The sequence below is a fragment of the Triturus cristatus genome, chromosome 12 (genome assembly GCF_964204655.1).
Source record: "Triturus cristatus chromosome 12, aTriCri1.1, whole genome shotgun sequence".
Taxonomy (NCBI): Eukaryota; Metazoa; Chordata; class Amphibia; order Caudata; family Salamandridae; genus Triturus; species Triturus cristatus.
Genome location: NC_140595.1, coordinates 129,797,374 through 129,823,501, shown reverse-complemented (window position 1 = coordinate 129,823,501; position 26,128 = coordinate 129,797,374). Strand labels below are relative to the sequence as shown.

At 45.5% G+C, this 26,128-nt stretch overlaps 1 protein-coding gene across 1 annotated transcript in view; it reads left to right on the top strand.

Annotated features, from left to right (window-relative positions):
* Window positions 1-25,904, top strand: part of IGSF8 (immunoglobulin superfamily member 8) — a 162,703-nt gene extending 136,799 nt beyond the window's left edge. The window contains exon 7 of the mRNA XM_085637156.1: window positions 23,271-25,904. The gene's annotated coding sequence lies outside the window, so the exon portion shown is untranslated. The remainder of the gene's footprint in view (window positions 1-23,270) is intronic.
* Window positions 25,905-26,128: the final 224 nt, after the last annotated feature.

The following is a 26,128-nucleotide window of genomic DNA, read 5'->3' as shown; positions in this document are numbered from 1 at the left end:
TTTCAGGCGAAAACAGATGGGGGCCATTAACTGTATATGGGTGCATTGTTTGAAAACAAAAGGTGCCCTTTCTAAACACTGAAACTACTTCCTATGTGGAAGGCACGCAGTGGGTGCTTCTTAAGAAGGCTACCTGTAATTTTGGGATTATACACAAACCAAGATACTTCCATCAATCATAGTTTAATTATATCCCTGACTCTTCAAAAATGACCATCTGTAATAAAACACACCACAGAAATGTATAGTAACTTTAGAAAGTAGAGGTCGGAAGTGTGTCCCTTTATATACTGTGCATTGCCCTTCTTCTGTCTTTACCAAGCCTTTCAGTAGCCCCTCCCACTGTACGTTGTATCCCATTGCCATTTTAGGACACTTAATAAATTACCATTATAACATGATATAAGGGGCTACTGTTGTAGATTCCAAAGACAAGAAGCACTGGTGGTGCAGTAGTCAGAGATAAGCTTTATTCAATAAAAGAGGCGCCTTCCATCAGCCCTCTCAGCAGCCTGCAGGACATAACTCCCCACAGAAAATCTCAAACCAGATCACAGAAACATATTCCATAAAGAACCCAAGGTGATCGAGAACAAAAAGACTAGAAACACTACACCAGGATACCACACACACACCCTTCCCAAAAGACAAAGACGCACAGGGATGAAAAAACAAGGAATTTAAGGATAACAACTGAATGAGCACAAACAACACCAAAGACAACCCGCATTAAAATGCCAAAAGAAAGTCCACTAAGAAAAGCGAAAGACCTAATTCTGTTAATAAAAAGAATGCCATTAAAAAAAAAAAAAAATCTAGAGATTACACTGCATTAAACAAGCCTGAGAGCACTCAACTCTTGAGTCCAGATCCACCACTGAGGTTCCAGATGCAGTCATTTTCAAGCTTTACAACCCCATTGAACAATTGGATCACCTTAGTAGGTGTGCCTTATTCGGATGGCTCTTTCTTCGCTTTTGGAGACCTTACTACTACGTCATCATCCACTTTCACTTACCCCCAGCCTTACATGCTACAATAAAAGGGACCAACCTTTCTGTAGCCATTGATAATGTTCTCCACACACAATGCAGCCAACTCTCTCCTAACAGCATCTCCCGTACTGAGGAGGATTTTCTCTGAGCATCCCCTTATTACTCACAGCAGGCAACTTGAGATTTATGCAATGAACATATCCAATCAGTCATCCAATGTTGTTTGGAAATACCTTAATCATTTAACTTTGCAAATGTGACATGCAGTTCACTTGAACCTGTGGTGTGGCACAGGGACCAAGGGATATACCAAGTAGCTTCTGATGGGGCCAACTTAGCATGGTGTTACCCACCGTCTCCTCAATCGCCATCTAAACTCACGCTTGGCATATAAGTATCCAGTACTAGAGTTGAACATTCGGATCCTTCCAGATGACTTTTCCTTTAAACCTTTCTTCAAAATCTGTGTCAGAAACTATGATAATAGTTACCACCAACAGAGGCAGCCCTATTACCTGAACCAGGGGCAAGGTAAAGACTGGAATCCTAACAAGGGTTCAAGTAGTATATTGTGTACAACATAAACTATGATAATATAACATATATATCACGTTATTGTCACACACAGTTTCTTTCACCGGAAGCACAACTCATTAAATTCCGAGGAGATGGTTTTGCCAGTGATACAGCTTTTTGCATAATGCCCTCCCATTCCACAAACATTCCAAAGCAGTAGTGCTCAAATGAGTCTGGCAATTATAGCCAATTTCTTAATAAAACGTTCTAAATTTTAGAGTATGTGATTGATGGTTTCATTTCATCATCTGGATCGTTAAAGCTGTTCATTAAATCAGCACTAGTGTTGCCTGAGGCTTGAGCATGTAACATTGGTGTGGCCTGCCTGGTATCTGTACATTTAATGATTAAACTGCTGCATGGAACCTGTGGGATGTCTAGTTCTGCGGTCTAGGTTTGGAATAGTGACATTTTTATTTTTCCGTACGGACCCTTTCAAGTACATTGCCAGTCAAAACTTACAGAAAATCAATCTGGGAGGGGCAGTATTGAATATTGAAAGCAAGTAGAATGAAGAAGGCAGGAAGGATGTGTAATTTTGAGAAATTGGGAGACCAAATGAAATTGCAAACCCAGATTTTGTAAACTGTTGATAGCACTAATAGCTACTTGGCTATTTGATAAAAAAATATGTTTGAGGCATATGAGCTGCAGATCACACACTATGCATAGATCGCCATCTGGTGTTGGGCCTGGATGTTTGCGCTTGTTTTTGTCCTGGAAAAGTCTTTGGAAGTCACGAGATAGGTGACTCCTCTTTTGGATGATAGTGCGCATGGGCATCGGCTCCATCTTCAGATTGGTTTTTTCCGCCATCGGGCTCGGATGTGTTTCTCGCGCTCCAGTTCGGAACCGTCACCGATTCCACTCTAGACGCGCAATCCTTCACCCTACTCCGGTATTGTTTTCGATCGTGATCCCTAGTCGTCACGCATCTCTTCAACATCAAAGCCCTCGGTTCCGGTCGTCAACGAAGGCCTTCGGGCCTACTTGGGCCTTGGTATCTGGCTCATGGAAAGGACGCCATTCAAGAAATGTCCTCAATGTGGGTCGAAATTTCCCCACACCGATCTGCATGAGGTGTGCAACCTATGCCTGTCACCGGAGCACGAGGCCAGAGACTGTGCGGCTTGTGCCTCTTTCCACTCCAAGAAAACCATTAGAGTTCGTCGAGCCAGGAGAACAATGGCGAGGGCGTCGATGTACCAGAACAGGAGCGGATCGAAGAAGGCCCCGTCAGCGCCTCCAAAGCCAATAACTCCGACCTCGAGGACATCACTCCTGGGCAGCGGGTCGTAAGTAAAGACTTCGACTCCGACCCCCTCCCTACACCATCAAAAAAGGCTTCGGTCACACCTTCACCTTCGGGCCCAGATGCACACCGAGAGACTGCTTCCCATGCCCCGCCCTTGGGCCCGGCAAAGAAGCCTACTAAGCCTTCAGGCGACTCGGGCTCGAGTCAGTCTGCCATCGGTACCGAGCGGTCACCGGCACGAAAAAGAAACCGTCCTCCTCCATGCCGATCGCTGCCTCCACATCCAAGCACTCAGCACCGAAATTGACAGGCACCGCCCCATCGACTCCGAAAAAACTCTCGGATCTGAGCAAAAAGCCGATTCCTAAAGCTTCGGATTCACACCCTTCGGAACCGAAAAAAGCTTCCGAACCGCAAAAACACCCGGTTCCACAAGCGGCCACAGAGACTGTAAAACATGACAGTTCCAAGCCAAAGGAGCACAAAACCATTCCAGAGTCGGTGCCCCGCAAGTCTGCCGATCCGAAACAGTCGACGCCGAAAGACCAGCCTCTATCAGAAGAGCTATTTAGACTAGACCCTAAACAGAAAACTCTTCTAAAAGACCCCAAAACTGGTCAGCTGACTTTGAGTACAAAGAAGAGACCATTGGATACGCCTATATCGGCTCCACCACCTAAAAGAAGGGACATTGCCACATCTCCCCTCAGGGTCCCTTCTCCACCTCCTCCTCCCCCACCTCCTCCCCCCACACCCTTCTCCTATACCATCTCCTCCACCAATGGATGATGATGACACCTCTGACACAGGAGGGGGTGCGGATGATGAGCCACTAGGGTGTCCACCTTACTCCCCGGACCCCTGGGATGATTACAGTACGCCAGATGTCCCTAATGTTCCACAGGATGACATCTACCCCTCTAGGCCTTCCCCTCCGGAGGATACAATGGGTTTTCATCAGCTCTTCCACAGAGCTGCCCAATACCTCGGGGTGGACTTACATACTGACCCTGTGTAAGACGATTTACTTATGGACACCTTTGATAACCCACAAAGGTCCACCACTATTCTGCCCATGCTAAAAGGAGTCATCATCATCATCATCAATTAATCTTTATTCGGATATAATAATATCCACAAAAGAACATGACTTTTAACAAAATCAAACATTTCATTATCAAAACAAATTGTACATAGATAAAAGATTTAAAATATTTCATGTCATCAAAGATTTGCCACAGCAACAGCATTAGGACTTAAAAAACGTTGGTCGCCTTGATAGCAAGTACCTCTAAAGTAGCAGCAAAAATATGGTGTTGTAAAGTGCGGGGTTTTAACCAATTTAAAACAGGGAGCTCCAACCTGAACCAAGTCCTTGTAAACATCATAACACATCTCACAAACAATCTGCCAGGCCATACATGAGTTGGCAAAAGCAATAACATTATAGCATAAAAAACGTGAGTTGCTTTGTTGACAAGTACCCCTCAGTTAGCAGCAAAATATAATATTATAAAGTGCAGGATTATAGCCAATATAAAACAGGGTGTTACAACGTAAACCAAGTCTTTAAAAACATCATGACGCACCCTAAAAACAATATACCAGTCCATACATAATTTGGATAAATCCTCAGCTAGGTCAATGATAAGGCGATAATAGACATGGAAACTTCATAAAAACAACTATATTTGTGAGGCCCAACCGTCCCTACCCTCTAAGACAGAGGTGTCTGCATCTCATTTCTGGTCTTCCTTAATTTTGCGGCTAATCTTAAAAAATTCACGGTACAGAACAACGTGAAAGGGTCAGAAGAAAGTTTCAAGTACAAGCCCATGCTAGAAGGAGTCACCAAGCATGCACCCGAGGTATTTAAAGATCCTGTTAGGGCTAGGGTTATTAACCCCAGGATCAAGAAAAAGTACAAGGCTGCCCCAGCAGACCCAGCTTACATTAAGGGCCCCGTACCACTAGACTCCCTTGTAGTCTCCAATGCTAGAAAGAGGGCCAACTCTAAGACATCAGGCAACGCTCCACCCCCCGATAAAGAGTCCAAACTCTTGGACACCTCTGGCAAAAGAACCGCATCACAGGCAGCTAACATATGGCGTATCGCCAACACTCAAGCACTGTTAGCCAGGTACGATAGGGCACATTACGACCAGCTGGAAACCCTATTGCAACACCTCCCAGACAAATATAAGGACAAGACCAATCACGTAGTACTGGAGGGGAAACTCATCACCAACACCTCCACTCGTTGCGCGCTGGACGTGGCAGATACCGCCTCCAGAGCTGTCAACACAAGTGTTCTCCTGCGTAGACATGCCTGGCTACGCGTTTGTTGTAACGGAAGAATGGTCCGGATTCAGATGGTATTTTCATGTAGTTTATTAGGTAATAATAAATGAAGTAAGGTACAGATGAAGGAAGAATGGAATCAAGTAAAGAAAACAAGTAAGAAAGAAACTCCAACAGGAGCAGCCTGCTTGCTGCTCAGCCCTACTCTCAACTGACATTCATGCACGCATACAACACTCTCTGACATCATACACTCATACTAACATTCTACACCATGCACTGGCTGAGCAGCAAGCTGGAAGCAGATACCACACTTCTCCCCCCTTTAATAAAAACACAAAATTGAAAATGCAAGAATAAGCAAAATAGCGACATTACAGGGAAGAAGCAAGCAGTCTGAATATCAATAAACATAAGTAACTAAATGAGAACATATTGCAATTATTATGATAGAGGATTCTGCAATCAAACAATAGAATTAATATGCAGACTAACGATGAGAAGATAAACACTAAAATAAGAAAGAAAAGGGGAAATGCAAACCTCGACAAGGAATAACAGGAATAATCCAAATAACACACACCCATCTTCCCCCTTAATAGATAGACAAATAAATCGTGTAGGAAGAGCAAAAGAAGAGGAAAAGTAGGAAATGTTAACAAGCTAAGGAGATACTAACAAAATACGGAAGGACAACAATAGCGTAGCAATAGAGATGAAACACACATAACAACAAGCATTTACAATGCAATAGGTCTCGCATTTACGCGAGTTTGAGCTATTTGGCATTGTAAATGACAATGCCTTTTATTTATGTTTTACAAACAAAAACATAAAGAAAAGGCATTGTCATTTACAATGCCAATAGCTCAAACTCGCGTAAATGCGAGACCTATTGCATTGTAAATGCTTGTTGCTGTCTGTAGACACTATGAATAAATGCCGTTGTACAGTGTGAACTGCTTTTAGAGTCCTGCATTTTGCGAAAGTAAAAGAAAAGGTGAAAAGGGATTGCTTACAGGTTGATGGGTGTGTGCAGGGCAATGGTGAAGTGAAGGAGATGCCTGGAAGTATGTGCAGGAGAGAGTCAGTGGAAAGAAACTGCTGTGTGAGATATGCAGGCGGAGGGTTTTAGAAAGATGGGGAGAGAAAAGGGGCATAAAGTGTTTTAATAGAGAAACCGTAAAGGAAAGAGGTGTGAAGTGAAGACCGGGAACGATTAAGACTCCGAAGACCTCTACCCCTTACACAGACCTCAGTAATGTTTAATTCACACATTCAAAATTCAAAAATGTGTAATTCTAATTAGTCACAATAAAATCATTGTTACTTATTTATCTTATACAGTTAATAAGCATTGACAAAGCCAATAGATCCAGCGTATTTTAAGCCTATGTCAGTTGTTGTAAATTATATGTCCGGAGGTAATAACAGAAAGCTCACAGAGACACAATAAATACTCGTCAGATGGCTGCAATGGGAAGCACAGGTTTTTAATGTACACGTTTAAAGTCATGCTCTTAATTACTTAGGTCTGACCTATAGGAAAGGATTCCGAGTTTTGCTTCATAAGACCCGATCTTTTTAGGTACCCCCCTCCACCCACACACTTTTTTAATTTAATTAAAGCCGTGCCCACAGTGCCCCAAACTACACGTTTACGGACACAAAATCAGGACTGCCTCTCTGCCAGCTGAAATGTGTGTACAGATAAACAACCGGGCTGGAAGACAGCACAAGGCAGCACACCTCTAGTTCGAAAGAAGCGGGCAGGGGACCACGCCTGGCTGTTTACCACCACAACGAATGGCGCTCTGTAATATTACCCACTGGACTACCCATGCTGCAACATTATAAATTACTCTAAAATTAGCTGTAATGCCGAGTTTAAAGCAGTGAGGGTGAGGTAAACGCCCGAAGATTGAACCTCGATGAGTAAGTAATCTGTCAGGAAGGCTATGGTGAACCCAGCATTTAAAAGTAATGAGTGTAGCCAGAAAAGACACTTTACCAGCTAATGCCGGTGGGAAAAGGGGTCGGCAGGGGATGACAAGTTACACCCTCTCCTGCCGGTTTCTAGGTCCTCTATCTATTAATTTGCCCAGCCCATTTGCTCCCGTAAAGATAATGCTTGGTAGGGAAGGCGGCGGATTATTCAAATGTGGCAAACACACGAGTCATATCGTATTTTCTACAGATGAAAAAAAAATATCAACTCTGAGTCCTGGCCATACAGACTACACTTCTGAGATTAACGTGTAATGCAAAAAAAAAAAGCAAGCAATTGAAAAAAAATCAACCTAATGTATTATTTTTAAGAGGCTAGTTTACTGGTACCTGACGCCCGAAATAATCGTGCAGAAACTTCCCATGTTGCTAATCAAACAGTTGGCAAGTACATTAACCGCACCTTCTACTAGTGACCAATGCATGCACTGTTCCTCCGACTTTGTACATTTTTTTTTAAAACCAAAAGCACCATTTGCACTTTTAAGTAAATTCTACTTGGTACTGGAATTGCAACTTGTGAGTGAGGAACGGCATTTTTCATTTTGTGCTTCTTGAAACAGCTTTGCTGTATTTGATTTTCTGGGTGGGTCTGTAGCCAGCCTTCCACTGTGGGCTGAAAAAGGTTAAGAAGGAAACTACAAAATATGGCAGGGCTGGCATCAGCTGCGTGTGGCTGTCTGCTTTAAACTGTTCAGAACCATCAAATCAGCTTGAATTGAGCTCTTCTATAATGTGCACACATTTTCTCTGATCTACATTTTGACTGTAAGCAGGTTTCTAAACATACACCGCAGCAGTTTCTAAGCACACAAACTGAAGTCGCTGGGCTTTAAAGCGCGTAGGAGTCGAGCTGCGAAGCACAAGAACTAAGGGGGACCTTGGAAGCATGCATACAAATCTGCACTTCTACGCAGGTTACAGGAAGATTACTGCCAACACTCTGTGTAACCGAGTACCAGTAACACAAAGCACACAAAGGCTGGTTTAAAACATGCAGTTTACAAACGCAGTGGGGGTTTTAAGAGCACATCAACTGCAGCAAAGCATTCGCTAAGCCGGCAGTACACGAGCCACAGCCATCTCAAGAACTGCAACCAAGCTCAGAAACGGTAACCGAGCTTGGTAAACAAGCGCTCACAGAGGGCTTGGGGGCCGAGGAACTTCAGTAGGGAGACTGCGAGGAAGTGACTGGGAAACTTTGGAGGGCGTGACCGGTGGCATAGGGAGCTGAACCAAGAGCAGCTGTCGGCGATTCGGCGTGAGGCAGGACTAACAAGCATTGGACGCGCGAGACGCGATGGTGGGGGGGGGTGGGGGGAGAGAAGCGGGAGTGTGAAATAACAGCAGGGAAGGGGGCGGAGAGGGGCTACGAGGGAGAGCGACGTAAAGCCATATGGCTGCTTTGCGCGCGTGCACGCCTCGTGCACTGTAGCTCTATGCCACGGGAAGCACTTTAAAAACCCACATACAAAATATCTCAAAGAGACAGCTTTCGCTGTCTCAGCGAGACCTAAAAAAGGAATTGACGCTCCAAATCACCACCAAACATACTAGATGGCCATACCAGAATGAAGATGGCAAGAAGAAACAGCAAAAGAAAAACAGACAGTGCATGTCAAAGACAAGAAAAACACTCTCAAATGAATAAGAGATGTGTAAGGAAAACTCATTTGGAATTCTAAAATACACATGAGAATAGGAAAATAGAACAGTGATACAATGTAAAATCAACGTACAGGTACCATGTAAGAGGAAAATACAGAGTGTCATAGATCCCAAGAACAAGAATATGTAGATAAGATACCAGAATTAACAAACATAATCTATTACAACACAATTACATACATAGCATATGCCCTAAAGAAAAGCACTGTAAGGAAATGCAACGTAAAGTAATGTAAACCACTAATGTATGTAAGAAACATTGTGGGTGACGAATCACAAACAGGAGGATAAGGCACATGTAAAATAAGGTAACACAATAGATAACAGAGAAGGTGACCTAACAAGTCTCGAAACATGGCAAGGTAACATACCATAATGGATAACAGTGTTGGTGACCTGACAAGTCACGTAACATAGGAATGTAACCTACCGTGATGCATAACGCTGGTGACCTGACAAGTCATGTAACATAAGAGCAAAATCACTCAGATCTCAATCAGAAATTCCCTATGGAATTTTTAAACCAATTAATGTTGCAATAAATACTATGATAGAAACACTGAAGATTCTCCAATAAGAATTGAGAAGGAATCACTGTAAAGTAAGGTATACAGCCAGTAGGCTATTAAAACAGATGCGCTAAACCCTGCAAATACTGGTCAAAGGAATGACTGTAAAGTAAGGTATACAGCCAGTAGGCTATTAAAACAGATGCTCTAAACCCTGCAAATACTGGTCCTCTCAAGTACTGAACAAAATGTAAAATAAGTACTTACAATATGTGACAATAAATGTCAGCGTAAAATGCGAGAACACAAGAAAATGCATGTTGGCAAAATGGTTCATAACAGAAATAAGCATTTTAAACTTTAAACAACGTTCCAATAAATAATAAGATAAAACAAATAAAGTGCAAGCAATAACTCTTATGGCAAGATATCCATATGCATAGTAAAAAAAAACAAGTGCAGCCACCGGTGAGTGATTTCTCACCCGAGCTAAATCATTGTCGCAAGAAAATAATAAAATAAAATAAAAGATGTGGTCATGCAGAAACGAAATAATGCTCAATTCACGGTGTCTCCCATGACAAAGAAATTTCTGGCTGAAAATATTGTGAAGGAAAAAGAAAAAAAACAGTACCTTCCTTTCTTTAGGCACCTGTAAACTGCATTGCACCAGAGTCTCACCAGGAAAAATGAAGGAGGTGCATAAAATGATCCAGTCAAAAACGAGAAGATAAAGCAGGTTTACATTTGCTGCAAATGAGGAGCTCTTGAAATAACTTAAAGTCAAGCGCAAAACGTGGTTGGCAGAGGAAACGCATCAAAGTATGAAATCTCAGAACACTGCAACTTGAAGTGCTCCGGTGGTGCCAAACACAAGATGGATGCACACACAGTGACGCCTTGCCGGATGGCTCCCGGCATCACCGTGCACATACGTGAATATTGACCATAGGAAAACAAAGGAGCACACGTCATGGAGGTAGAATGGAGGCATCGACTGAACGCCAGGAACACGTAAGGGTGCACACGCTGTGTGCCAACGCGCAGAAGGCATCTCGTGCCAAGTTTGAAATCGTCAAAACGGTTACACAGCCATTTGAAAACCCGTGCCAAAATTTTTTTATTTGAGGGGATATGGGAAAATGGAAACCGCTTTGTAAAGCACTCCATCCCACGCATTGCTCCTCTACATAGTGGAAACCGTCTTGTAAAGCACTCGATCACACGCATTGCTCCTCTACATGGCAGGCAGAGATACAGAAACATCAGGTGCTCTCTCACCCGACTCGAAGTTCCACACAGGGGATTAGCAGTTCGCCAGACCGAGACAGAAGGGTTTATCTTGATCAAAACTGAATCTCTCCAGAGCAACAGCGTTCAAGTGCAGCAGAGCAGGAAAACACACTTCGAGGGAACTGCACGTTGGGAGGAAACAGTCCCAAAGTAGCAGGATGGGGTGCTAACCCTAAGAAGTAGGAGAGGAAACAAGGCAGCAGATAAACAGGAACTAAGCAGAAACTGGCACGAAGGTATTGAGGGCGACCGGTGGAAGGTCACTGTTGGGGTTCGTAGGGTGCCAGAAAGCTTAAAAGTACGTAGGTTTCAGAATGCCTTAAAGTTCATGAGTAGTTACAAGATCATACCTTGTAGTTGCTTAGGTTTTTCAAAGTTCAGAAGTCCTTGAGAAAACAGATGTAGGTTCTTCAGATCGTCGCCAGTGTTGTAACGGAAGAATGGTCTGGATTCAGATGGTATCTTCATGTAGTTTATTAGGTAATAATAAATGAAGTAAGGTACAGATGAAGGAAGAATGGAATCAAGTAAAGAAAACAAGTAAGAAAGAAACGCCAACAGGAGCAGCCTGCTTGCTGTTCAGCCCTACTCTCAACTGACATTCATGCACGCATACAACACTCTATGACATCATACACTCATACAAACATTCTACACCATGCACTGGCTGAGCAGCAAGCTGGAAGCAGATAACACAGCATTTCAGGTTTTAAACCTGAAGTACAAAGTTCCATCCTAAACCAACCATTCGATCAGGAACACCTATTTGGCCCTAAAGTAAATTTATCACTTGAAAAGATGAAGAAAGACATGGACACAGCTAAATCAATGGGAGCCTTGCAATCGCAAGCTCCCAGACGTTCCTTTCGTCGTTCCTCTTACAAGGGCACCTCCAGAGGCTACTCCTCTGACAACCCCTCCACCTCTTATAAGACTCCCACCCAGTCTACATTCACCAGAGGTTACCAGAGAGGAGGCTACAGAGGTAACAATAACAAAGGTAGAGGCAAGACCAACAACACCCGCTCTGCCTCCACCCCTACCCAATGACTTCCCACCGTCCCCCCCCCCCCTGGCCCATTCCACTCCAGTTGGGGGAAGATTACAACAGTACCTGCCTGTTTGGAGCAACATCACCACAGACAGGTGGGTGAGACAAATCGTTCAATCGGGTTACTGTCTAGAACTCACCCCCCCCCCCCTAAACATACCACCAAAACAGCGCCCAATGTCGTTAGAACCTTTTTTATTTTTATTTATTTAAATTTTTAACAATGACATACAATCAAAATCTCAGCATATGCAGCGTATGCGCAGCCATATCATAGACAGCAATACAATATCGTAAATCAAAGACACCTGAAGGAAAAAAAAGGACAAGTGACAGCAACCAATGAAGACAAATACACTTTGCCAGAGGTCAGGAAGGAGGTATATGGAAGAGGAAGGGAGCAATTCATGGAGTCACCAGGATGAGTGCCAGTAGAAACAGGATGTCAGGGGGGGGGGATCAAGCACAGGTTAACTGGGATTGATGAGAAGAGAGGGCGCAGCCCACGAGGGCAGCACAAGCAAGAGCTTTAGCGCACACACGTGTGAAAAGGTCTGAGGGGCAGTGTGAGTAGGTCTCGAGAACCGTCCACAGCATTAAGCGGTTGCTCTAGCAAGTATGTCTGTAGCGGGCCCCAGATGTCACGGGGACGTGAGGAGTGAGGAAGTCATTCAGCATATGTACTGAGTTGGTCCTGCCAGAGAATCAGGTCCCCCAGCCAGTCCTTAAACTTAGGCGCCCGGCCCCGGCCTCATCTGCAGGCCACTTGTTGCTTAGCCAGCACTAGGCAAAAGGACACGAACATCCGATGTGTAGCAGGAATATGTGCAGTGTACCCAAGAAGAGTTATGAGTGGCGACCGGGAGATAGGTGCAGATTTCATAGAGTCGAGGGCCGTGAGGACCTGTCTCCAATAGGTAAGTACCTCAGGACATCCTCAAGCAAGGTGTAGAAAGTCTGTGTGTTCCGCCTTGCATCTATCGCATCTATGTGTATCCCATAAACACTGATTGTGGAGCTTGTCTGGAGTGTAATAACTGCGATGTAAGAATCGATAATGAATAATACGGAGCCTGCTATTGGAGGAGACCTGCTCCGCCGGTTTGCAGCAAAATGACCACTGCTCGTCAGTGAGGTCTTGACCGAGTTCCGCCGTCCACTTAGCACGGGCTGCTCATGGGGGATAGACAGCATCCACGTACAAAGTATGATAGAGTGTGGACACTAAGTGTGAGGCAGAGGACGCGCGCAATGTCTGGTGTAGTGGGGCCAGTGTTGTTGCCTCGGAGGGGTATGTGGAGTGACTCATTTGGATGTCGTGACGAAGGCGGGCGTATAGAAAAGTTTCCATGGTTGAAGGTGGGGGGTCATGACATAGTTGTTGAAGAGTGCGAAACTTACCATCTGCATAAAGATCTCCCCAGCAGCGGATGTTACGTGCACACGCGACTTTCTTAAAAATTCCTTCTTGTAGCAACGACACCTCTGGGTGAAAGGTGAGTGGTAGAAGTGGGGAATAGGGACCAGGCCCTAACCGTACAGTCTACTGAAGTGGGGAATCGTCTACAGGGCTCATCTTTAGAAAGAAGGGCACCGTCCAGTGGGATGGGATCTGCAAGCCAATGTTCAGTGGTGACGTGTGGAGTATAGCGGGGTGGGTTAAACCAAAAATGAGCGAAGTGTGCCTGAGCGCTTAAATAGTACAATTCAAAGTTAGGCACATCAAAGCCTCCGTGTGCATAAGGCCGCACGAGTATGTCCCATTGGGTGCGCGGCTGTTTTCCGCCCCACACTAATCTAATCTGTTCAGATTGGAGGGTAGGGAAAAAATGCCGTCCGGGGTTGTATGGAATATTAAGAAATAAGTATAAGAATTTGGGGAGTATGACCATTTTGATAAGGGAAATACGACTAGCCATGGTGAGGGGGAGCGTTATCCAGTGATTGATGCAGCCTGTAACATGTTCCACACCCATAATTGACGCGCATCAGCTCCTCTCTGTCCGCCGCAACGCGGATCCCCAAATATCTAACATCTTCATCACACCACACAATGGGATAGTCGGGCTCAAAGGGAGTGGCAGAGCTGGTCAGCTTGAATATTTGGGATTTGGACCAGTTGATATGGATACCTGATTGACCGCCAAATTTAACAAATTTACGTAGTAGTGGGTTCAGATTTTGGCGGGGGTCTTTGATGTAGAGGGTGACATCGTCCACATATAGGGAAATTAGGACTGGACGAAGGAAACAACATAGGCCCACATGACTATAGTGTTGCCTGATCTTGGCTGCCAGTGGTTCCATTACCAAAGAGGATGGGGGAGAGTGGACAGCCCTGGTGGGTGCCGCGAGAGAGAGGGATGGAGGGTGGCATATGGCCATTGATCAAGACTTTCGCCGTTGGTGAAGTGCAGAGGAGTCTGATCCATAGTATAAAGCTCGCAGGAAGGCCCATGTTTTGCAAAATAGTGAACAGATAGTCCCACTCCACCGAATCAAAAGCCTTAGAGGCATCTAGGAATACAGCTACCAGCGCGAGTTTTGGATGTCGCCCTGCCGGGAATAAACCCTGCTTGATCCGGGAGGAACAACATATCCATCAGGAGGCTGAGGCGATTCGCTATAAATTTAGCAAGTATTTTTGCATCCGTGTTTATAAGAGAAAAAAGGCCTGTAGGACTCACAGCGGTCTGCAGGTTTACCTGGTTTTAATAACGACGTGATTAGTGCCTCTCATTGAGGCGGGCAGGAATCGTGCCTCCCAGGCTTCGAGAAATACCTCTTTTAGCACGGGGAGTAGCTGATCCATGTAGGTCTTGTAAAACTCGATGGGAAGGCCATCGGATCCTGGCGATTTCCCCAACTTCATCTGCATGATTGCTTCCCTCAGCTCATCATCTTCACATGGCGCTGTCGGGAATTCGCGCTGCGAATCGCCTAGCCACCCAAGAGCTATGTCTTATAAATAGGGAGAAAAGTCAGGAGGAGAGGTGCGTTGTGAACTATAGAGATCTGCATAGTATGAGGCAAAAGTGTTTAGAATATCGAGACTATCCCTATGGCGAGTCCCTACATTGTCAATCACTTCCAACACGTAGTTGGAGAAGCGCGGTTGTTTAATAGTACTTGCCAATGCACGGCCAGGTCTCTCGCCCTCCCCATAACGCCTAGCGACAAAGTGCTTGCCTCTGAATTTCACTTCACGACCTGCAGTAGTAGTATAGTCCGTGAGCTTTTCGCGAAGTGCGGCTCGCTGGGCACCCGAGTTAGCAGACCACATGTCAGTTTCCAGTTGTTTGATTTCAGTCTCTAAACGGTGCAAGGTTCGTCTAATGTTGTGGAGTACTCCAAAACTCTTGGATATACCTATGCCTCGGAAAGTGACCTTAAAGGCCTCTCACAGCGTGCCCACATGATTAACAGAGCCTTTATTCCTAGCGAAGAAGTCCGCAATCTCTTCCCCCAGTTCGGATTGAAAGACGGTATCTAAGCAGCGTCTCAGGGACCAGTCTCCAGCAGCGTGGGGTGTTATTGAGTTGGGGGGGAAGTATTTCTAGGTAAACCGGTGCGTGATCTGAGTATGTGCAGGCTAAGTGCTTGACAGTGAATCCAGGGAGCCACTCCACGCAAACAAATCCAATAATCTAATCGGGACCACGTGGCGTGCCCTGCTGTGTCAAACGTGCCTTCTCTATCAGTGGGGTGGGTGTAACGCCATGCATCCACCAGTCCCTGTTCTGCAATCAACCCAGATAGGGCTTCCCGAGTGTTGGTGTAGTGGTGGGGGAGGGGGTTGGAGCAGGCCAAGGCGGGACATAGAGCTGTGTTGAAATCACCCCCCCCCCCCCCCCATATAACGTGTGTGGAGCCGATTTTTAGTATTTGTCCCCAGAGTGAGGTGAAGTAGTCAGGATTGTCTAGGTTGGGGCCATAGCTACAGACAAACGTGACCGATTGGGTGACCAACGTACCCCAGAACATGTAGCTGCGATCGCCCGTGTCACTGTATGTACCGCCCAGTACGAATGGTGTGTTCTTCTTGACTAGTATGAGTGTGCCTCGTGAGTAGGTCGAGTAGGAGGAGAAGGCGCGCGCAGAAGCCCACCTACTACCATAGCAGGGGGGCTATATGAGTTTCTTGGAGCATAGCAATTTGTATGTGGTGCCTATCAAGATACGCTAACATTTGCCTCCGTTTGCGCGGGTCTCGGAGACCCCCGACATTCCATGTGAGCAGTTTGATGCATGAGCGATCAGGTTACGCTGTCATAATAGAGGGTGAGATCGTATTTGACAAGGGTGTCGATACTGAAAAGTATTGTGTCCTCTCACTGACAATGGGGCATGGTAAGCAATAGCTGAATTTATTTGTCTGGCTGCAGTTATCAAGTGTGTATCAGAACAATAAAAAACATTCCCATCCTATCCCCTCCCCCCACAGCAAACCGAGAATAAAAACCACAGTGATTTAGCATCATAGCAAGTAGCTAATATCGATACTACCCCAACCACCAATAACAACCCAAACATCTGCGCAATCTTGATTATAGACATGAATGTCCTGTGCTGCATAAGATATAAAACAGTAAGGCTGATCAGTCTAATCACAACGCCCTGTTCTGTCGACGTCATCTGAACAATCACATTAGCGCAGGCAAGGAAACCCCAAACCACCCCCTCCCATAACGGCACCCCAAATATGCCGGTATTAGAACGCCCACCCAGACCCAGCAAACAATGTCGACTGTCCGACAGGGCCAATGAAACCCAATGTAGTAGTACCAATAAATGACCTTAAGAAACTAGAAAAACAGAACAGTTCAGGGGATCTCCCATAAGGGGGGGCGCCAGTGGGCAATTGACCTTCCCGTTCCCAATTCCTCTACCTGCTTCGCAGTCCCCAATCGCCACGAAGTGACGGGTGGGGGAGGGTGGTGGGGGGAGGAAGGGTGCTTGGCGATGCAAAGTACGAATCTACCTAAGAATTTAGAAAAAGAGAAAAAAAAAATAAGAGATTGTATTAAAGGCCACTAGAAGCGTTCAAAGCCCAGCAGGGCACTTAACTGTCCAGGATAATCATGCGGGATAGGTGTCTCAGCGTGGGAGCAGAGCTGGAGCCGCAGCATCGTAGAAGTCAAGGCAACGCCCTCCGTCCCCACCGGGAACTCCCACACCGAAGTCCGTGGGTGCGAGAAGGCAGTCCAGTTCCACGAAGCTGCCGTTCAGTCAAAGGATGGAGATGGGGACCGGGAAACACCTTCCCGCCGTGGGGATCGCCTTTGGTTGGCCTTCAGAAAGTCCTCCGCCTGCTGTGGGTTCGTGCAGAAGATATGTTTACCATGACTCAAGATCCGTAGGCGTGCAGGGTACATGAGGGCGTATTCTATGTGGGCTTTGTGCAGTTTTTGTTTAACAGGAGAGAATTTACGGCACGCCTCCTGCACCGCTATAGTAAAGTCTGGATATATGCTGAACGTGGTGCCATCATATTGTAGCGGTTTCTGCTCACGGGCCTTTTTTAACGCTGCATCCCGGTTTCGATAGTTCAAGAGCCAGGCCACGATGGGCCTAGGAGTCTCACCCGGCGGCGGTCGAGGGCCAAGGGAGCGATGGGCGCGCTCCACCACCAGATGTGACGAAAAGGATTCAGTGCCAAAGGTAGTAGTTAAGAGGCGTTCAACATAGTCCTCCATACGCCCCAGGTTTGTACTCTCAGGGATGCCTATAATGCGAATGTTGTTCCGGCGGCTCCTCGCTTCGATGTCTTCATTCTTAGCTGCGATTATTTTAAGAAGTTTATCCATTTGCACCATCTGCTGTTGCATCTGCGAGGTGGCATCTTCAGTCACAGAAATACGACGCTCGGCTTCTTTTAACTGTCCGTCATGTTTGTCGACTTTCTGGACCAGAAAGTCTAATCGAGTGTTCATAGTGTCCATTTTCCCGGAGAGACCAGAGAGCCTGTGCTGAACAGCCAGGAGCAATGTCTTGACCTCCTCTCCAGAGGATGGCGAGGGTGTTGAGGTCTGATCCGCACTGCTCGATCCGGAGTCTGCGGAGGTGGATCTGGTCGAGGTCTTTTTATTTTCGAAGGTGAGCCTGGGTTGTCGCCCATCAGGTTTCCCCATCTTTCTGTGGAGTGAACAACTGTCACGGCAACACAGATGCGCAGGTGCTCCGAAAGTTTTGTCTGCCCAGGCGGAGGGATCGGGGCGCGGACTAGTAGCAAATAGATTCTCTGTGGACAACGTCTCTAGATATGTAAGGCATGCAGTGACAACATGTTCGAGATCTCCCCCACAGGGTCTCTGGTGGCAGCACCAATAGAGGCTATGGCGGTATGTGTCTCTCGGTGTGCAGGTAGGCAAGCAAGTTCGTCAGATGCAAAGAACGGCGCGGGGCAGCACTGGAATGGCGCACAGTAGTCGCAGTCAGCCCACAATGCAGCATATGGTCAGTCCGTTGCAGGTGGCGCCACCATCACCGTAATACGTTGGCCTGTGGCGCCAGTGTGTGTTGGCTTTTGTTAGCAGCGTGTAATCAACCAAGGCCTCACTGGAGGTGGATCAGGGGCGCATTGGTTCTTTGTGGGCAGCTTCCGTGGGGAGTGCGACAAGCATCGCCAATGCGACCTGCTCCGTCTCTCTATGGTCCCAGGCGGTAGCACCAGTAAGGTCTGTAGTGATGTGTGGCTCATGAGTGTATGGGCAGACGGCCAGGGCTTCCAAATGTCAAGGGAGGAGCGCGCCAAAACTGGAGCACAGCAAGACAGCAGCGCCCTGTGTACAATGTAACGGCCCTACAGCCCCTCAAATTGGCGCCTTTATTGCTGAAATAAGCAAGGCGACTGCTTCAGTGCAGTCCAGCGCCCACAGTGCTGCAAAGACTGTAGTGGTCTTGTTGCAGATCGCAGCTGGTAGCAGTCCTCGCAAGTGTAGAGAGCAGGCCTTGTAGGAGCTTGTTCGTCGAAGTGGCAGCCCGAGGGGAGGAGGGGTGCACCGCCACCTCCCCAGTCAAAGCAACTCCCCAGCCGATGGCTCAGTCCTCCCCGTCAACACAGGAACCGGCAATAATCTCCCCGATGTTAGCAGGCATAGTAGAATGACAGTCCGTGCCTGCGAGAGCGGAGAGATGGCAGACACGGTATGGGCAGGGCCCGCAGTCACGCAAGAAATCCGGGGTGGTGGTAGCAGTAGCGGCCGGGCAGAGCCGACGGCGCGCGCCCCCCGCAGCCGTCCTATTGCCTGGATGTTTATTGCTGATGGCTCTCGGGGTAGAAGGGTCGCGTCAGTGCACTGGACCCCCAAGAAGGCTCCACAGGCTGCAGCCACCTCAGAGAGAGCACACGAGCAAGTCCCGGGGGTGGCGTGCGGGTCAGAGGGAGAAATGGCGCGCTCTCACCAGCAGGTAATCATTCTCCAGGGTCCAGGCAGGCTGTCACATCGCTCCCCATCGGCTGCGGTGAATCCCTTAGTATTGCGGCAGCGCCAATGCAGGTAGTAGCTACAGGGGGCTGCTCTTCTCAGGCGATATCATGCAGGGAGCGGGCCCAGCGAAGCCCGGGCGCTCGACCTCGTGGAATCCCCGAGACTCGGGTGACAGTGGCGGCCGCTTAGGTCTTCCGGTGATTTACTCCTGCAGGGCGGCAAAGTTCGGAGGGTCGTTCTGGATGATCTCCGAGGCTAGGAGAGCCGCGATTTTTTCACCAGTTGTTCCAACAGGTGCTAGGAGCATGCGGCCAGTAGCAGAACGTTATTGGTAGAAAAAAGGATAATTGGTGGATAGGATCGCCAAGCTTCCTGAGCCTCACAGGTGTGCGGCCATCTTGGATGTGCGCCACCTAGCGACCCCCCCCCCCCCTCCCCACCCCTCCCGTTAGAACATTTATCACTGGTCATGCACGAAGTCATCTCCCTCCTACAAAAGAGTGCAATAGAACCAGTTCCTCTGCACCAACAAAACACAGGAGTTTACTCTCTGTACTTTCTCATACCCAAAAAGGACGGCTCTCTGAGACCTGTTCTCGACCTCAGATCCCTAAACCTCTACATACACTCAGACCATTTTCACATGGTCACACTTCAGCAGGTCCTTCCTCTTCTTTCACAAGGCGACATCCTTGCCACTCTAGATCTCAAGGACGCCTACTTCCATATTCCCATTCACACATCTCACAGGAAATATCTCAGGTTCGTAGTGGACAGTCAACACTACCAATTCAAAGTACTCCCTTTCGGAGTCACCACAGCACCCCGGGTATTCACCAAGTGCCTGGCGGTAGTGGCAGCTCATCTAAGAAGACAACACATTCACGTCTTCCCATATTTGGACGACTGGCTCATAAAAGCCAGCTCATACAATCAGTGTGTACATCACACTCACGCCACTATTCAACTGCTCCACGACTTGGGGTTTACAGTAAACCACGCAAAGTCTCATCTACAACTGTCCCACATACAACAGTACCTAAGTGCCACAATAGACACCTCAAAAGCGCTAGCTTATCCCAGTCCAGCCAGGATAGCAAGCATGCAAGCCCTCATAACCAGATTTCAGCCTCAACACTCTCTTCCAGCTCGAGTGTTCATGCAACTCATAGGGATGATGGCCTCTTGCATATTCATAGTGCCTCATACAAGACTCCAGATGCGTCCTCTCCAAGAGTGCCTAGCACGTCAATGGAACCAGGCTCAAGGTCAGTTAACAGATCTGGTGTTGGTAGACGGTCGCACTCATCGCTCTCTGCAGTGGTGGAACACCAAAAACCTTTCCAAAGGGCGACCGTACCTAGAGCCAGTTCCACAGATCGTCCTGACAGCGGGCACATCGCTCTCTGGCTGGGGAGCTCATCTTTTACATCACACCATGCAGGGCAGGTGGACTCCTCAACAAAAATTACTCCACATCAACCACCTGGAGTTACTAGCCATATTCCTAGCCCTAAAGGCATTCCAGAAGCAAATATCAGGCAAGGCTGTCCTAGTCCGCACAGATAACATGACAGCCATGTACTACATACAGAAACAAGGCGGGACACATTCTCTACAGCTCTCTCAACTAGCGCAAAGCATTTGGAGATGGGCTATACCGCAGAACATTTTTTCTCCTAGCCCAACATGTCCCGGGAGTCCAAAACAACATAGCCGATCTGTTAAGCCGTCAAACGCAACAGATTCACGAGTGGGAACTTCATCTACAAGTTCTTCAACCATTTTTTCAAATGTGGGGCCAACCACACATAGACCTCTTCGCCACACACGGAAACGCCAAATGCCCAAGCTTCGCCGCCAGATTTCCACACCCATTGTCCAAAGGCAATGCGATATGGATGAATTGGTCAGGCAGATTTGCGTATGCTTTTCCGCCTCTCCCACTCATGCCACTGGTGGTGCGAAAGCTACAGCAACACTCACTGACTCTCATTCTAGTTGCTCCAACTTGGGCCAGACAACCGTGATACACCACATTACTGGAACTCTCTGTAGTTCTGCACCAAAAACTGCATCTCTCCCCACGCCTATTAACCCAGAACCGTGGTGAGATCAGACACCCTGACCCAGCTCAGCTCAACCTTGCGATCTGGCACCTGAGGTCTTAGAATTTGGTTACCTTAACCTTCCCCCTGACTGTATGAACGTTATTAAATAGGCTAGACCTCCCACCACTAGAGCCTGCTATGCAGCCAAGTGGAAAAGATTTGTTATATATTGTCATAACAACACCATCAACCCCCTAGATGTGTCTATCCAACACATCATAGGTTACCTTCTACATCTCCAAAAGTGTAACTTAGCATATACATCTATTAGGTTGCACCTCGCTGCCATAGCGGCCTATTTACAAAATAGGCAACACTTATCTCTTTTCAGAGTACCTGCCATCAAAGCATTTATGGAAGACCTCAAAAGAATAATTCCTCCCAGAGTACCACCCTCACCTGTGTGGAATTTAAACATAGTTCTCACAAGACTCATGGGTCCTCCCTTTGAACCTCTACATAAATGTGAGCTACAGTTTTTAACATGGAAGGTTGCTTTTTTAGTGGCCATCACTTCTCTTAGAAGAGTTAGTGAGCTCCAAGCACTAACCATTGAGGAACCTTTCTTACAAATACATCATAAAAAGGTTGTTCTCCGAACTAATCCTAAATTCTTCCCTAAGGTTATTTCTCCCTTCCACCTCAATCAGTCTGTAGAGTTGCCGGTGTTCTTCTCGCAACCGCAAACATTCGCAGAAAGAGCTCTTCACACTCTAGAGCACTGCTTTATTACATTGAGAGAACAAAACCTTTTTGCAAGACAAAACAACTTTTCGTGTCCTTCTTACCACCACATAAAGGCAACCCCATCTCAAAATCTGGGATAGCAAGGTGGATTGTCAAATGCATGCAGATTTGCTATCACAAAGCAATACGAACATTATCAGGTCCCCCTAAAGCCCACTCTACCCGAAAGATAGGGGCTTCAATGGCATTTTTAGGGAACATTCCCTTACATGACATCTGCAAAGCAGCTACATGGCCTACACCACACACATTCACAAAGCACTATTGTGTAGATGTGCAAACAAAACAGCAAGCTAGTGTGGGCCAGGCTGTACTCAAAACATTATTTCAAACTACTGCAACAGATACTGGTGGTCGCCGCTAAGGAGGGGTACTGCTATACAATCTATGCATAGTGTGTGATCTGCAGCTCGTATGCCTCGAACGGAAAATGCCACTTACCAGTATGCATCTGTTCTTGGCATGTAGAGCTGCAGATCCACACACTCCCACCTACCTTTATCTGTTCCAGTTTCATCTTATTTAGATACAGCATACATGGGCATCTTACCTGTTTCTCACAAAACTCCATCATTTCCCTGCTGGCGAAAAACAATCTGAAGATGGAGCCGATGCCCATGCGCACTATCATCCAAAGGAGGAGTCACCTATCTTGTGACTTCCAAAGACTTTTCCAGGACAAAAACAAGTGCAAACATCCGGGCCCAACACCAGATGGCGATCAATGCATAGTGTGTGGATCTGCAGCTCTACATGCCAAGAACAGATGCATACTGGTAAGTAGCATTTTCCTTTTCAAGCATTTGTCCAAGGTTTTCTTGGGAATGATAATCCCCCCAAGATTTCGGGAAGGATTAAGCTTTGCCTGCAAACCATGCAAATAATGGAATATTTCATTAGTACCCTTTCAGATTTTTTTCATTTTCAGACCTGCCGAACCCACAGTCTCTCTCCTACTTATTCCTACTGCACACTACACTTTTGGATGTCAAGCTTCCTCTATCCGCCCTCTTAGCCAACTTCAAGGCAGTCATTTCCAGCTTCAGTGTTCACCAAGTGCCACTGAAATTGAGACAGTTATTACATAATTTTAAGAACGAGTTAAGATCCCTATATGGTGGCTTTTGTGTGTACATGGCGGACAGCCCGTCTTTCATGTTTATGGATGTAACGGGGAAAAAGAAGAGTTCATGTCAACCTAAACCAAAGGAATCTTATCAGTGACATATGTATTAACATATCTCAGTTTTATAATTGAATGTTCATCAACATAGCTTGTAATGGCAGTTCAGATTTCATATAAAAGCTTTTTGTTTTTTCTCCACAGTTGTGTCTGCTCTTCCTAATCCTGCCCAAAGACGGCCCTTTTATTTATTTTTGCCTGCGAGTCCTACCCAGATGATAGTGACATAATTTCAACTTTTTGGAGAGCGCCGCTGTTCTTTCTTCAGTGGTCACTTATTTGAAGGACTTGAAACTATTAATTATGTGGTACGTCCTGAGTTTACAATGGTCTTTGCTTGCCTGGGATGAAATGAAGTACAACATTCAACAAAAACTGCAAGAAAAACACGTAACCTGGAAGAGCTGAAAGCCATATTTCATGATACGCTCCGCCATCTGAGTTTTTTCCCGCCAACGGCTGTAGATATGACTCTCTGCAAGCAGCCTTTGAATTCTCAATTCATTCACCTGCCTCACTGAAGCGTACTTGACAGATATCTTCAGCACAGAAACTGTGGAAACCAAACACTGATTGTGAAATTTATGTTGAACATGTCCTTGAAGAACGTAGTTTTGTATTTTTTATTGTATCATTTGTAAAAGTTTGTTTTTTTTGTTCAAGAAAGAGAAGCTAGCACAAGGGGCAATGTGGCGCTGCCCCATATCTACTCAATACTAGAATACTACATTCTGTAGATTTTTCATAATGTGGCTAACATTTCATGAGACTGGCACAACTAGATTACTCCTGCTGTGTAGAAAAGATGAAGAAGTCAATTTTGAAATATTTAATTTGAATTGTATGTTTAGACCTTGATGGACCCGTGATTTTATATAACAGGATTTTTTTTTTTTTTTTTTTTTTTTATATGAGAAAGCAAACAGTTAACAGGTAGATTGTCTACAGCCTGGGTAATTCTGGTACCTACCTCCTCTAAGTTTACAAGACAAAACTCCAGTCACACCTACCATTAAACATAAAACACTACAAAAATCTTTAGCTACATCAAACTAATTTTACTTCCAGGCTAACCCAGAAAAAACCTGTTTAAGCTAAGCATTCAACAAGCACTACTAGCATTACTCAACCTGAACACTGGTTAACAACCTTCACAATCACATGTTGGCATATCTAGAACCTACGAAAGAGCTCTTAAACTAAGATCGTGGTATGATGCCATACCAATATAAAGGCCTGTACAAATGTCAAAACGTATCTTACTATCCAGTCATCTTTAATCCAACCCAGTTTGTTATGACCAGGAAGGAATATCCAGAGTAATTTCTCTCAAGAAGGCGGTGAATTGACAGAGCTCTTTTACAACCTGAATTATAGGCCTCCTACATTACATTTAATTAACATTATTATTAGGCCTATTGTCGTAAAATGTCAAAATACCCAGTGGGTAGAATTTCATCTACACATGGCACACATTTTTATGTATTTTATTTACTATTCCAGAAATGCCGATGCAGGGTTAGAGAAATGTCTACCATATGATCATTTAGGGCCAGATGCAACAAAGGGTTTTGCCCATTCTGTGCCTATAGGAATATGTGTTCATGCATATGGCCCACTATGACTAGTGGACAATCAGGAGGTGTAGGGTTAAGAAAATAAGTGCATTTGAGCCATTTTTATTCTTTTTTTCCAGTCCAGTTTATTTTAACTTGTGAATAATTAATATTACCTTGCACTTTAATCCTGAAAAGTAGTACTTTAATAGCACATGCCCACATGTACTTCAGCACTTATTACTACTTTGATGAGGTATACATTTAGAACTGCAGTAAGTGTAGGTAGGTCATTGAAAATATTTTTGAATTCAAATAGATTTCTGTCTATGTAGATGTTCACAACATTTGCATAGCACAGTAACATGACACTCCACAGGAGAAAGTGATTTCCTTCCCTCTTGATTTCACCTACAACTGGAGAATCTTGCATATTTTCTGCGATTTTAGGAACATTCTCCACACACAAATTACTTCAGATCCTGATTTTGCAAACCTGATCTGGGACTTTTTGTCCAGAGAGTCCACTTTTTCACTTGTAAGAATAATCCTTGGAAATCAAACCTATTCTCTTTAACATACCAGAGCTGCTCAGACTAAAAACACTTTGGAATAATGTGAATGAGAGCTAAAAGCTAAGCCAAGACAAGATATTGGTGTATATTTTCATCACCCAGGACAAAAAAGAAACCATCTTAAAGGGCTTGGTGCTCCACATTTTCTCCCTGTAAGAGTAGCAGTTAAATGGCACATTCAACTAATGTTCCAGTTTTCTGGAAGCGACCAATAGGAGTTTCTTAAATTGTTCAAAATAAGCTCTACTTTAGTAAATTGTACTAAACTGTGTGCGTATGTGTGTGTATTTACCCCTATTTTAGTTAGAGAGAAAATTACAAGGGATTTGATTTACTGGTTGAAAATAGCAATGTAACAACTTAATAAGAATATCTGAGGCACATGCTGAACTTATCTTTTGTTCCAACTAAAGGAAGTTTGTTTGGTAGCTTGAAAACACTGTGCATGACACATAATATTATCTTTTACTTCTATCTCCTCTCCCTATTGTCACCAGCATTCATGGAAAGATCAACAGCGTTTCCATTCTGGTTTTGGTTTTTGTGGAGCATTGAGTCTTAACCTAAAATGCATCGCCACGCAACTGTTGGTATCGTAAATGTTTGACATGTGTATGGAGCAATACAGTAAAGAAAGTCAATGTTCACTTCTGTGTAGTACCATTTATTTTTGTATAGTATTTTACTCATTTACCCCTTTTGAGCAAAGCCCATTAAAAGCAGTTTAACACACCCTAACACCATGAAACACCTCAGTTAAAAATTGTGATTGAGGGAGAAGAACGAAATACCTGCGATAGAGGGTAGGGTTTGAGGGGAGAATAAAACACTTGAGAGCAGTTGAAGAACAGGCAGTGCTCAGTGACTACAT